Here is an 11,753-nt window from a genome sequence, read left to right as displayed (position 1 = left end):
TTGGAATTTCTAGCATCAGCAATCAGACAACAAGAGGAAGTCAAAGGCATCAAAATTGGCAAAGATGAAGTTAAGCTTTCACTTTTTGCAGATGACATGATATTGTACATGGAAATCCAATAGACTCCATCAAAAGTCTGCTAGAACTGATACATGAATTCTGCAAAGTAGCAGGATACAAGATCAATGTACAGAAATCAGTTGCATTCTTATACACTAATCATGAAGCAACAGAAAGACAAATAAAGAAACTGATCCCATTCACAATTGCACGAAGAAGAATAAAATACCTAGGAATAAGTCTAACCAAAGATTTAAAAGATCTGTATGCTGAAAACTGTAGAAAGCTTATGAAGGAAATTGAAGAAGATATTAAGAAATGGAAAGACATTCCCTGCTCATGGATTGGAAGAATAAATATTGTCAAAATGTCAATACTACCCAAAGCTATCTACACATTCAATGCAATCCCAATCAAAATTGCACCAGCATTCTTCTCGAAACTGCAACAAGCAATCCTAAAATTCATATGGAACCACAAAAGGCCCCGAATAGCCAAAGTAATTTTGAAGAAGAAGACTTAAGCAGGAGGCATCACAATCCCAGACTTTAGCCTCTACTACAAAGCTATAATCATCAAGACAGCATGGTATTGGCACAAAAACAGACACATAGACCAATGGAATAGAATAGAAACCCCAGAATTAGACCCACAAACGTATGGCCAACTCATCTTTGACAAAGCAGGAAAGAACATCCAATGGAAAAAAGACAGTCTCTTTAAGAAATGGTGCTGGGAGAACTGGACAGCAACATGCAGAAGGTTGAAACTAGACCACTTTCTCACACCATTCACAAAAATAAACTCAAAATAGATAAAAGACCTGAATGTGAGACAGGAAACCATTCAGAAATCTAGATGAGAAAGCAGGAAAAGACCTCTCTGACCTCAGTCGTAGCAATTTCTTACTTGACACATCCCCAAAGGCAAGGGAATTAAAAGCAAAAATGAACTACTGGGACCTCATGAAGATAAAAAGCTTCTGCACAGCAAAGGAAACAACCAACAAAACTAAAAGGCAACCAACGGAATGGGAAAAGATATTTGCAAATGGCATATCAGACAAGGGGCTAGTATCGAAAATCTATAAAGAGTTCACCAAACTCCACACCTGAAAAACAAATAACCCAGTGAAGAAATGGGCAGAAAACATGAATAGACACTTCTCTAAAGAAGACATCTGGGTGGCCAACTGGCACATGGAAAGATGCTCAACGTCGCTCCTCATCAGGGAAATACAAATCAAAACCACACTCTGATATCACCTCACGCCAGTCAGAGGGCTAAAATGAACCAATCAGGAGACTATGAATGCTGGAGAGGATGTGGAGAAATGGGAAGCCTCTTGCACTGTTGGTGGGAATGCAAATTGGTGCAGCCACTCTGGAAAACAGTGTGGAGGTTCTTCAAGAAATTAAAAATAGACTTACCCTATGACCCAGCAGTAGCACTGCTAGAAGTTTGCCCAAGGGATACAGGAGTACTGATGCATAGGGGCACTTGTACCCCAATGTTTATAGCAGCACTCTCAACAATAGCCAAATTGTAGAAAGAGCCTAAATGTCCATCAACTGATGAATGGATAAAGAAATTGTGGTTTATATACACAATGGAGTACTACATGGCAATGAGATAGAATGAAATATGGCCCTTTGTAGCAACATGGATGGAACTGGAGAGTGTGATGCTAAGTGAAATAAGCCATACAGAGGAAGACAGATACCATATGGTTTCACTCTTATGTGGATCCTGAGAAACTTAACAGAAACCCATGGCAGAGGGGAAAGATAAAAAGGAAAAGAGATTAGAGTGGGAGAGAGCCAAAGCATAAGAGACTCTAAAAACTGAGAACAAACTGAGGGTTGATGGGTATTGAGGAAGGCACCTTTTGGGATGAGCATTGGGTGTTGTATGGAAACCAACTTGACAATAAATTTCATATATTGAAAAATAAATAAATAAAATAAAATTCTTATGAGGAATTATCTGACTAATGAAATCAAAGGAAAAATAATCTAAATAAATGGAGAGATAATCCATGTTCATGAATAGGAGGCTCAATAGTGTCAACATGTCATTCTCAATTTTGTAGATTCAATATAATCCAAGTAAAATCTAAGCAAGTTATTTTGTGGTATCTACAAAATGATTCTAAGATTTATATGCAACAGCAAAACACCCAGAATAGCCAACATATTATTAAAGAAGAACACAGTTGGAAGACTGAAACTACTCGACCTCAAGACTTACAATAAAGTTATAGAAATCAATTATAGTATGGTTTTAAAGTATAGAACAAGAGACCAACGGAACAAGATAGAGAGCCCAGAAAGATACCTACACAAATAGAGTCAACTGATTTTGACAAAGGAACAAAGGCTATATAATGGAAGAAATCTGCTACTTTCAACAAATAGTGCTGGAACAACTGGACATCCACATGCAGAAGAATGAACTTAGATATAGATCTTACACCTTTCATAAAAATTAACTAAAAATTGGTTATTAGACTACATGAAAAAAGAAAGGCTATAAAACTCAAAGGAGATAACATATGACAAAAACCTAGATGACCTTGGGTATGATACAACACCAAAAGCATGATCCATGAAAAACAAAATATTGATAAACTGAAACTCATTATGAAATGAAACAAAAGCCAACCAACCAAACAAACAAAATACTTGTATTATGCCAAAAACAATGCCTAAGAATGAGAAGAGAAATAATAAACTGGTTGAAAAAAAAAGTACTCGGAAAAGACACATCTGATTAAGGATTGTTACCAAAATATACAAATAATTCTTAAAACTTAACAATAAGAAAATAAACAACCTGATTTTTTTTAAATGACCCAAAGACCTTAAACAGATACTTCATCAAAGAAGATATGCAAATGGCAAAAAAACATATGAAAAGGTGTTCCACATCATAGGTCATCAGGAAAATGAAAATTAAAACAACAAGGAGATACCACTACACATCTATTATGATGGTGAAAATCTGGAACACTGATGATACCAAATGCTGGTGAATATGCTGAACAAGAGGAACTCCTGTTCATTGCTGGTAAGAATGCAAAATGGTACAGGCACTTTGGAAGACAATCTGGCAGTCTCTCATAAAAATAAAAATACTCTTACCATACGATCCACCAGTTGCACATCTTGGAATTTACCCAAAGGAGTTAAAAACTTATGTCCACACAAAAACCTGCACATGAATGTTTATAGCAGCTTTGTTCATATTTGCCAAAACTTGGAAGCAACCAAGATGTCCTCCAGTAGGTTATTGGATGAATAAAATGTAGTACAGACAGATAATGTACTACAGTGCTAAAAAGAAGTGAGCTATCAAGCCATGAGGAGACAAAGAAGAACCTTAAATACATCTTACCAAGTAAAAGAAGCCAAATCTAAAAAAAAAAAAAATGATGATTCCAAGTATATGACACTAAGGTAAAGGCAAAATTATGGAGACAATAAAAAAGATCAGTGGTTGCCAGGGACTGGGCAGCTGGAGAAGGGTGGATGCTAGGTGGATACCAGTGAAAATACTCTGTGTGATACTATAATGATGAATACCTGTCATTATATATTTGACCAAACCCATAGAATATATAATACCAAGAGTGAGTGGTAATGTAAATCATAGAATTGGGTGATTAGGATGTGTCAGCGAAGATTTATCAAATGTAACCAAAGGACCTCTCTGAGAGGGAGGACCACAAAGTTGATAATGGGGGACGCTATTTATATGGAGGGGCAGGAAGTATCTGGGAAATACCTGTGTTTTCTCTCAATTTTTCTGTGAACTTAAAAGTTCTCTAAAAAATTGCTCTTTAAAAATAAATTATAGAATATCAAATCAATTTTGCACTTGTGAGGCTCTACTTCAAAGTAGGTGTCCCTCTAGCGGTGCAAATACTATCTAGTAATAGCCCAGAGGTTCCATGAGATCATGTGGGCATCCTATGGTCAGTTTCCAATGTTAAGAAAAATTTAAGCGTCCTCGTTTTTAATGAAACCCCCTTATAATTCAACGTTGACAACTAATTCCCAAATGTAAATGTATGTTGAAGATTCAATTTACATGACCAAAAGCAAACGAAATATGCATTCAAACTCTATTACACAGACCAACACTTCATTCTGTTTGCAATAAAATCTCCTTATAATCTTACACACAACCTCTACAACTGGTGAGTTGACCTAAATTGAACATATTTTACCACTTCAGATAACTCTAGAGGCTCATTGTAAAAGCTAATAATCCAATATGGTGTAAGTTCCCTAAAGGCAGGCATGTGGACTGTGCCACTCATTATGCTATAGTGACCACTGACTAGAAAACTACCTGGCATGTAACAACTATGGAATATTTGTTAAAAACAAACAAACAAAAACAAAAAACCAAAAACCCACGCGATATACATAATTAAAACCATTAAAAATATGTTTTTTAATTTATATGTGTATTACTGATATATAATAAATGGTGGAATGAGGTAGACCAAGTAATATCTATAGACCCTGTAGCCTACATTCTAATATCTGTTCTTCAAACTAATATGAAGTTTTACCCACAACCTCTTATTTGTTATTCAGACTAATTTAGGAATGAATACTTTAAATTTTTCTGGAGTGCCCTTGCTAAATTTCTCATTTCCAGTGTAGTCACTTTAAAATGCTAATTAAGGAACTGTAGTCTGAAATCAGGAGGTGGAGCCATCTCCTTCTGCATCTCTACCATGAGGGGTAGAAATAACAAAAGTTATAAAATACAACTCTTTTTGCTGTAAAAGTTGTAGAATATATCTTTTTATGATATGACAAGGTCTGAAGCAAATAATGATTTCTTCTATGTCAATAGTGATATTGATCCAGTGCCATTCAGCAAATTTTTTTATAATTATGTCATATTTTAAGATGAACACAATTTTACAATTTTAGCTCTAAAACTTTATTTTTTTCTCTGAATATACTTTTTCTGTTCTGGTCCATTGCCCTTGCTGTCAAGGCTGCCTGAATGCTCTTCAACTTTCCCTCTTACTGGCTCCATGAGTCTTTCTATGACACTGCAGGGCTGTGAGAGGGGTCCTCTGTATTATAGGTACTATGTTTACCTGACTAAATTGCCCATTAGACGTCTTCTCTCTTGAGGATTGTGACTGGATCTTGTTCCCTATTATATTTATAGCTCTTACCCAATGCACTGGTCCATTATTGATGTTCAATAAATATTTGATGAATGAGTGAATAAATGACTTTCACTGGACTTGTAAAGAAAGTGGCTGATACAACCATGGATTTGAAGTTGTAATGCTTAGCATTGGAACATGTAGGTATTTCCTTCACTTCTCTTTCATCCAGTATCATACTCATCAGAATTATATTAACAAGAATTTCAGCATTTATTTAGAATGATGATAACGTGAACACCTTGATGCTATCTGACTCATTATCTATTAAATTCCTTTCAGCATGATTTTAACAACACTTTTAATATGCTGTATTTGGATTTAAAAAACATGATATGCACAATAGCATTAATCCAAATATTTGATTAACTATAATACCACATTTCCCTGTCATTAAAGATAACAGATAATTTATTATTCCTGTTGTAATTATATTAATATTCTAGCTAAATGTGTCTATTTAAATCTAACATTAAACTCTCAGTCTGGCTGATTAATATACACCAATAATTTCTTATGCTGATTTAGTATGTTTTAATGCAGTATATCTTTTTTCAAAATGCAAAGGATCTTTAGTTTCTTCTAAATATATTTATGAAATGAGAGTAACATCTGAAGAATCACTAACTAATACTCATTTCCCCTCTATACTTTTTATGAGGAGTATATCATGAACATAACAGACCTTGGAGTTTTCTGTGAGACATTTAATATTATGGAGCCCCAAGGATGCATTTTAACAACGGCAAATATTTCCCTTTTGGGAGAGGGGATGTTCCAGTGATATGATGTGTAATAAGGCATTGTGCTTCTAATCTTGGAGATTTGTGGGTAATGAGGAGATAAAAACAAATAAAAAAACTGGAAGCAGTTTGCTTAATATAAATGCAATAAAGAAGTAATCTGAACCCTGAGCATTGGCTAGCATGGGGCAAGCCTAACTAGATTTTCTAAGTTATAGATCAGTCAACCTTGACCACTGAATTAGTAAGTAAGTGGACACCAGTGGATGGAAAGAGCTGTTGATTAGTGCCTTGCCGTTTTCATTTCTCTTAGAAGTAGTTAGTTCCTCTTTGTGAATTATGAGCTGAAAGTAATCCACAATGTAAAATAATATAGAAACTTGAGCTGTCCTAGAGACATAGCAATGTCATCATGAAAGCCAAGGATGTAGATGGGTAGCCATGGGCTGGTCTAAAATGGAATGTCTGATTATAACTGATGTTCTAGCTTCTGTGACACAAGTCACAATACAATAGACAAAAGATGAAATTCTAGTGCTTTCAAGCTCTCCTGGGCAGGATGGCTTTTCTTGAGAAGGAAAACATTATAGCTCCAGGTAATTGTCACACACCATTTCACCATTTACAATGGTATGCACTAAAGTTTACACTTGAGGGAATTTCAAACATTCAGAAGATCAAGACTCATAAAGGAGGACACCACTATTTTATTTTTTTAATTAAAAAAATTTTAATGTTTATTTATTTTTGAGAGAGGGAGAGAGACGGAGCGTGAGCAGAGGGTGGGGGTGCAGAGAGAGAGGGAGACACAGAATCAGAAGCAGGCTCCAGGCTCTGAGCTGTCAGGGCCTGATGTGGGGCTCGAACCCACAAGTTGTGAGATCATGACCTGAGTCAAAGTCAGACGCTTAACTGACTGAGCCACCCAGGCGCCCCAGGACACCACTATTTTAATCAATACATTCATTCAAAAGGAGTTCACAAGTCAGTAGAATTTCTCTTTTCTTTCTCTTTTTAGCCTCATCTTTTCTGCTTCCCATGGTGACTACTCATAATTCCCAAATTAATCATTTTGTTTTTATTAGCTACTTCCATTTAATTTCATAATCATTTGCATTGTACATAACATGAATTGTCCAGTTCAGCTGCTGAGGCAAAGCTGGTAGGAGAAATATAAAAATGGCTTTGGATCTAGAAATTTTAGGCTTCTCTGCCTATACCACTTATGTATCTGGATTTTGAGACTGAACAAAGCTTTTCCCTGCAAGATTTTGGTGGGGAGAACTTAATCTTAAACCCTATTTCTTGGTTCCTTCCTTTGCTTTCAGTAATGCTAAAATGAGGGCCAAGTAATGTAACCTTTACAATATTGATTTCCTTCACAAGACCCAAAGCCCGTATAGAAGGTTATGCAGTCAGCTGTTAGCTGGAAGTTCTCTGAAGGAAAAATAAATAAATAAATAAACAAACAAAACAGAGCTAGTAAAAGCCACCAGAGACCCTTCCAAAGAACTTTAAGAATGCTTCACAACAACTCCAAGGAAGAGAACTGCATAATATTTTATGGTTAAACAGTGAAAACACAAGACAGGATTAGTGACAGTTTGCTAAACTTGGGATAAATTAAAATGAATAACATATCTAAAGGGCAATTATTACAACCATTTATTGAATATTTTCTTCATGGTTATACCAAGAAAAAATGTTAGTTGTTCACATCATTATTTAACTGATTCACTTAAAAAAATGTAGGCTGTCAAATTACCAGATTAAAATGCCAAGGTGTTTTCATCATGGTCAATAACATGACGTTCACAAAGAAATTTTCTGTTTTTCCTTTTATTTATAGACTTTGATCATAGAAATAGCATTGACCACTGTAAGTTATATGTAATTATTTGACACAATGTCTGTGTCTGTTACATTGACAATGTGATACTATTAAACCAAGGGATTAAAAGAAAAAAAGACTTTGTAAATGAGAATATGATGTAAGTTTCCTATAATATCCCAATTTCCCTGTTTTCTGGCTTTCTTATTCATACAATAGCTTTGGTCCATCCGCTTTTTTAAATGTCAGTGTAGGACAAATTCCATCTATAGGTGTTGTTCTGGAAAACCTGGGTTCTCTCTTCTCTAAATCTCAAACTGATACTTTGAAGTCAAAATGAGCCCCTCTGAAGGCTAATATATTTATCATACATATGGGATAAAAAAGTCTGTTATATTTTTCTTTAGTAGATACTGTTTTGAGCCATGACAAAGATTATTGTGAAATTTGAATTGTCTTTCCTTGTGGGATCTCTCAGCTCCCGTAGTTCTTCATGGCTACAGGCTCAGTCTCAATTACATAATTCCAACTCACTTTAATCCAAAAAAAAAGAAATACATCATTGTATTCTAATCTTACTTTCATTTATAAATATTGTCCAAATAGTAATGAACATGGTAGTCCTGTATGACATATGATAAGTGTATTTTATTATTAATTTTCTAAATTGTAAAATGAAGGTATATATGTATAACTTTTATAATATATTGGTTATTAAAATTGCTGCATGTTGATATTAGAAAATTTGGCAAAAGTGACATAAATTAAGAAATTAAGGGGCGCCTGTGTGGCTCAGTTGGTTAAGCATCCAACTTTGGCTCAGGTCATGATCTCACTGTTAGTGAGTTCGAGCCCCACGTCAGGCTCTGTGCTGACAGCTCAGAGCCTAGAGCCTATTTCAGATTCTGTGTCTTCCTCTCTCTCTCTGGCCCTCCCCCATTCATGCTCTGTCTCTCTCTGTCTCAAAAATAAATAAATGTTAAAAAAAATTTTTTTAAAATTTAAATTTCTCACTTCTATATTTAGAAGTAACTACCATTTACCATTTGTGCTGGTCAATAATGGATGCCATCACAAAATGCCACAAGGTGGGTGGGTTAAACAGGAATTTATGTCTCACAGCTGTAGAGCCTTGAAATCTAGGGTTATAGTGTTAGAGTTCCTTCTGAGATCTGTGAGGGGGAAATCTATTCCCTCCTTATCTTAGCTTCAAGTGGTTTGCTGGCAGTCTTTGCTATTTGCTGGCTTCCGTTGCATCATCCTTACTTAATACTTTCATCCTCAGAGGGCATTCTACCTATTTGCATGTCTGGCTCTAAATTTCTCCTTTTAATATGAACAACAGCCATATTGGATTAGGGGTCCACCCTACTCCACTGTGACCTCATTTTAACCAATTATATCTACAATCACTCTATTTCCAACTAAGGTCCCATTTTGAGGTTCTAGGTGTTAAGACATCAGCATATGAATTTGGGAGGGGGCACCATTCAACCCATAACACCATCTCATTATGTATATTTTGCATTTCCTATGCTTATGTAGTAATAATTATCATAATTTACTAAGTTCAGACTCTGTACCAGTGACTACATAAACCAATTCAATAATTTATTAAATTTTATTTGAGAAGGTATCAAAGAAATCACACCACTATCACCATTCTACTATAGAGAAATACTTAAGCATAGAGAAAATAAGTAATTTTCCCAGTGTCACATAACCAAGTATAAATCTAGGCTACCTGAACCCTGACTATAGAAGATTCGTGTTGTACGTTGTTTTATAACCTGAATCTTAAAAGTCTCTTTGGTGCTATATAGGCCATTTGTCATGTAAACATCCTGGACTTAGTATATGACAGAAGACTGAAATGGGTTCATATTAAGAAATCACTGTATCCAGAACTATCTGACAAAACCACCAAACACTTGATGCTTTTCTCCATGATTTGTATTTATAACTTTGGACTGCCAGATACTGCATCCACAAGTTACTAGTTGTGTCCGTTTGGGAAAAAAAATAAACCCTCTAGTAATAATGACATAATTGCTTTGCTTTGGTGTAAAATTTCAAATAAATATCAAGATATTTATGTAAAAGATAAGTTTTCTACCATACCATTTCCCATTTGTCAGCACCATATCCAGGACCACTGGATAAATTTCAAATGATACAATTTTTTTTAGAATAATAAATATAATTAAAGAATCTAAAATAACATTTAAGTGTTCTACTATTGAACTATATGAACTATTATTGACACTATTTTTTCATTTTATAAATGATGAAAATTGGGCACAGAATATATAAGACTTGAACCCATATCGCCCCCACTTGAGAGCCAGAGCTCTTGTTCTTAATTACTTTATGTGATAATAATGTGCTATAATGTATTTAATGAAACTCTTTGCCCATCCTTCAGTCATTTGAATACCAATTAACTGTATCCTATATATGCAATAGCCATTATGCCCTGCTCTCCTTTCTGAACACAAAACTAATCCAGAGAAATATAATATTATTTAAGGGGCTAATAGTTCTTCACATTTTTTAGTTCATTAACAGCACAGGATTCAAATTTATTCAGTAAATGGAAATATAGTATTCATTCTCCATAGATAACTGAATATTATAATCTTATAACCTTATAATACTTGTAAGAGATCAAACCAATATGTTGTTTCAGAAATATACTAATATTTATGCACGTTTTTCTTCTAAATGCAAAAAACATATACACAGTTAGAATTTAAGATGTGTGTATAATTAAATTAAGAGTGGAAATACAAATGAAGGTTTGACTTTAAGCAGGGCCATGAAATGTAATAGTTCTAGAAAGTGAAAAGACTTCCAGACCTGTAATAATTTTCCTCCTTACCAGTTTCAGAACTTAAGGAAGGACATGTTAGAATATGGCCTTTTGTTAGCAATGGAATTTTGTTTTTTCCCCCTAATATCAAAGTTTAATTCAATTGAATGCCTTGCCTTAATTATTTTCCTTTATAAGATAATTAAATTTTATAAAATATCAATAGAGGTCACAAGCTCAAATACTCCTAAGTTGAGAAAACAAAACCTGAGGCAGGCCACCTTCTTCATATCTTTTATCACTTAAAAAAAATTTTTTTTAACATTTATTTGTTTTTGAGAGAGAAAGAGAGACAGAGAATGAGCAGAGGAGGGGCAGAGAGAGAGGGAGAAACAGAATCTGAAGCAGGCTCCAGGCTCCACTCTGTCAGTATGGAGCCCGACGCAGGGCTTGACCTCACAATCTGTGAGATCATGACATGAGCAGAAGTTGGATGTTCAACCAACTGAGCCACCCAGGCACCCCTATTTTGTCACTTTTTACCGAGATGTATTTAGTAGAATATTTCTATATCATAAGGAAACAGCAGGGAAAACATATCACATAATGCAGGTTACCATTAGCCTTGGCTATCAGAGCCACACTAATGGGAGGGAGGGATTGTGGAAATTGGAAAGTCCATGGCCTTGTGTAACTTAGGCACACACTAACCATCTCCTGTTGATGATGCTGGGCCTAGTGCTGCCAGCATGTCTGACATTTCAAGATAATCTGGAAGACCATATTTTATATGAATTCTCCCAATTTTTAAGTGTTGGCTAAAAACAGTTATGTGCCAAACAAAATAAATCTACAGGCTAAATCTGTTCTTTAAATCGCCAGCATGCAACTTCTGAAATATTGGCTTTGGTTTCCTACAGTCTGTCAGCTGTTTTTCGGAACAGAGAAGAAAAGTTTGAAATAGCATCAATCAAAATCCTATTTGTGATTCAGTTGTCAAAACTAGTCATTTACTTGTTTAATCTTAGATATTGATCAAAGGGCACAAACTTGAAGTTAGAAGATGAATAAGTTCTGGGGATCTAATGCACAGCATTGTAACAACA

General features: G+C 35.0%; 1 long non-coding RNA gene across 2 annotated transcripts in view; it reads left to right on the top strand.

Moving 5' to 3' along the window:
* The first annotated feature begins 6,549 nt into the window (after positions 1-6,549).
* Positions 6,550-11,753, top strand: part of LOC122237734 — an 81,438-nt gene continuing 76,234 nt past the window's right edge. For both annotated transcript variants that reach the window (XR_006216355.1, XR_006216354.1), the window contains exon 1: positions 6,550-6,600. This is a non-coding gene — a long non-coding RNA (uncharacterized LOC122237734). The remainder of the gene's footprint in view (positions 6,601-11,753) is intronic.

This window comes from Panthera tigris, chromosome B1, assembly GCF_018350195.1.
Source record: "Panthera tigris isolate Pti1 chromosome B1, P.tigris_Pti1_mat1.1, whole genome shotgun sequence".
Taxonomy (NCBI): Eukaryota; Metazoa; Chordata; class Mammalia; order Carnivora; family Felidae; genus Panthera; species Panthera tigris.
The sequence above is the reverse complement of the archived record's forward strand: the minus strand, read 5'-3'. Positions and strand labels throughout refer to the sequence as shown.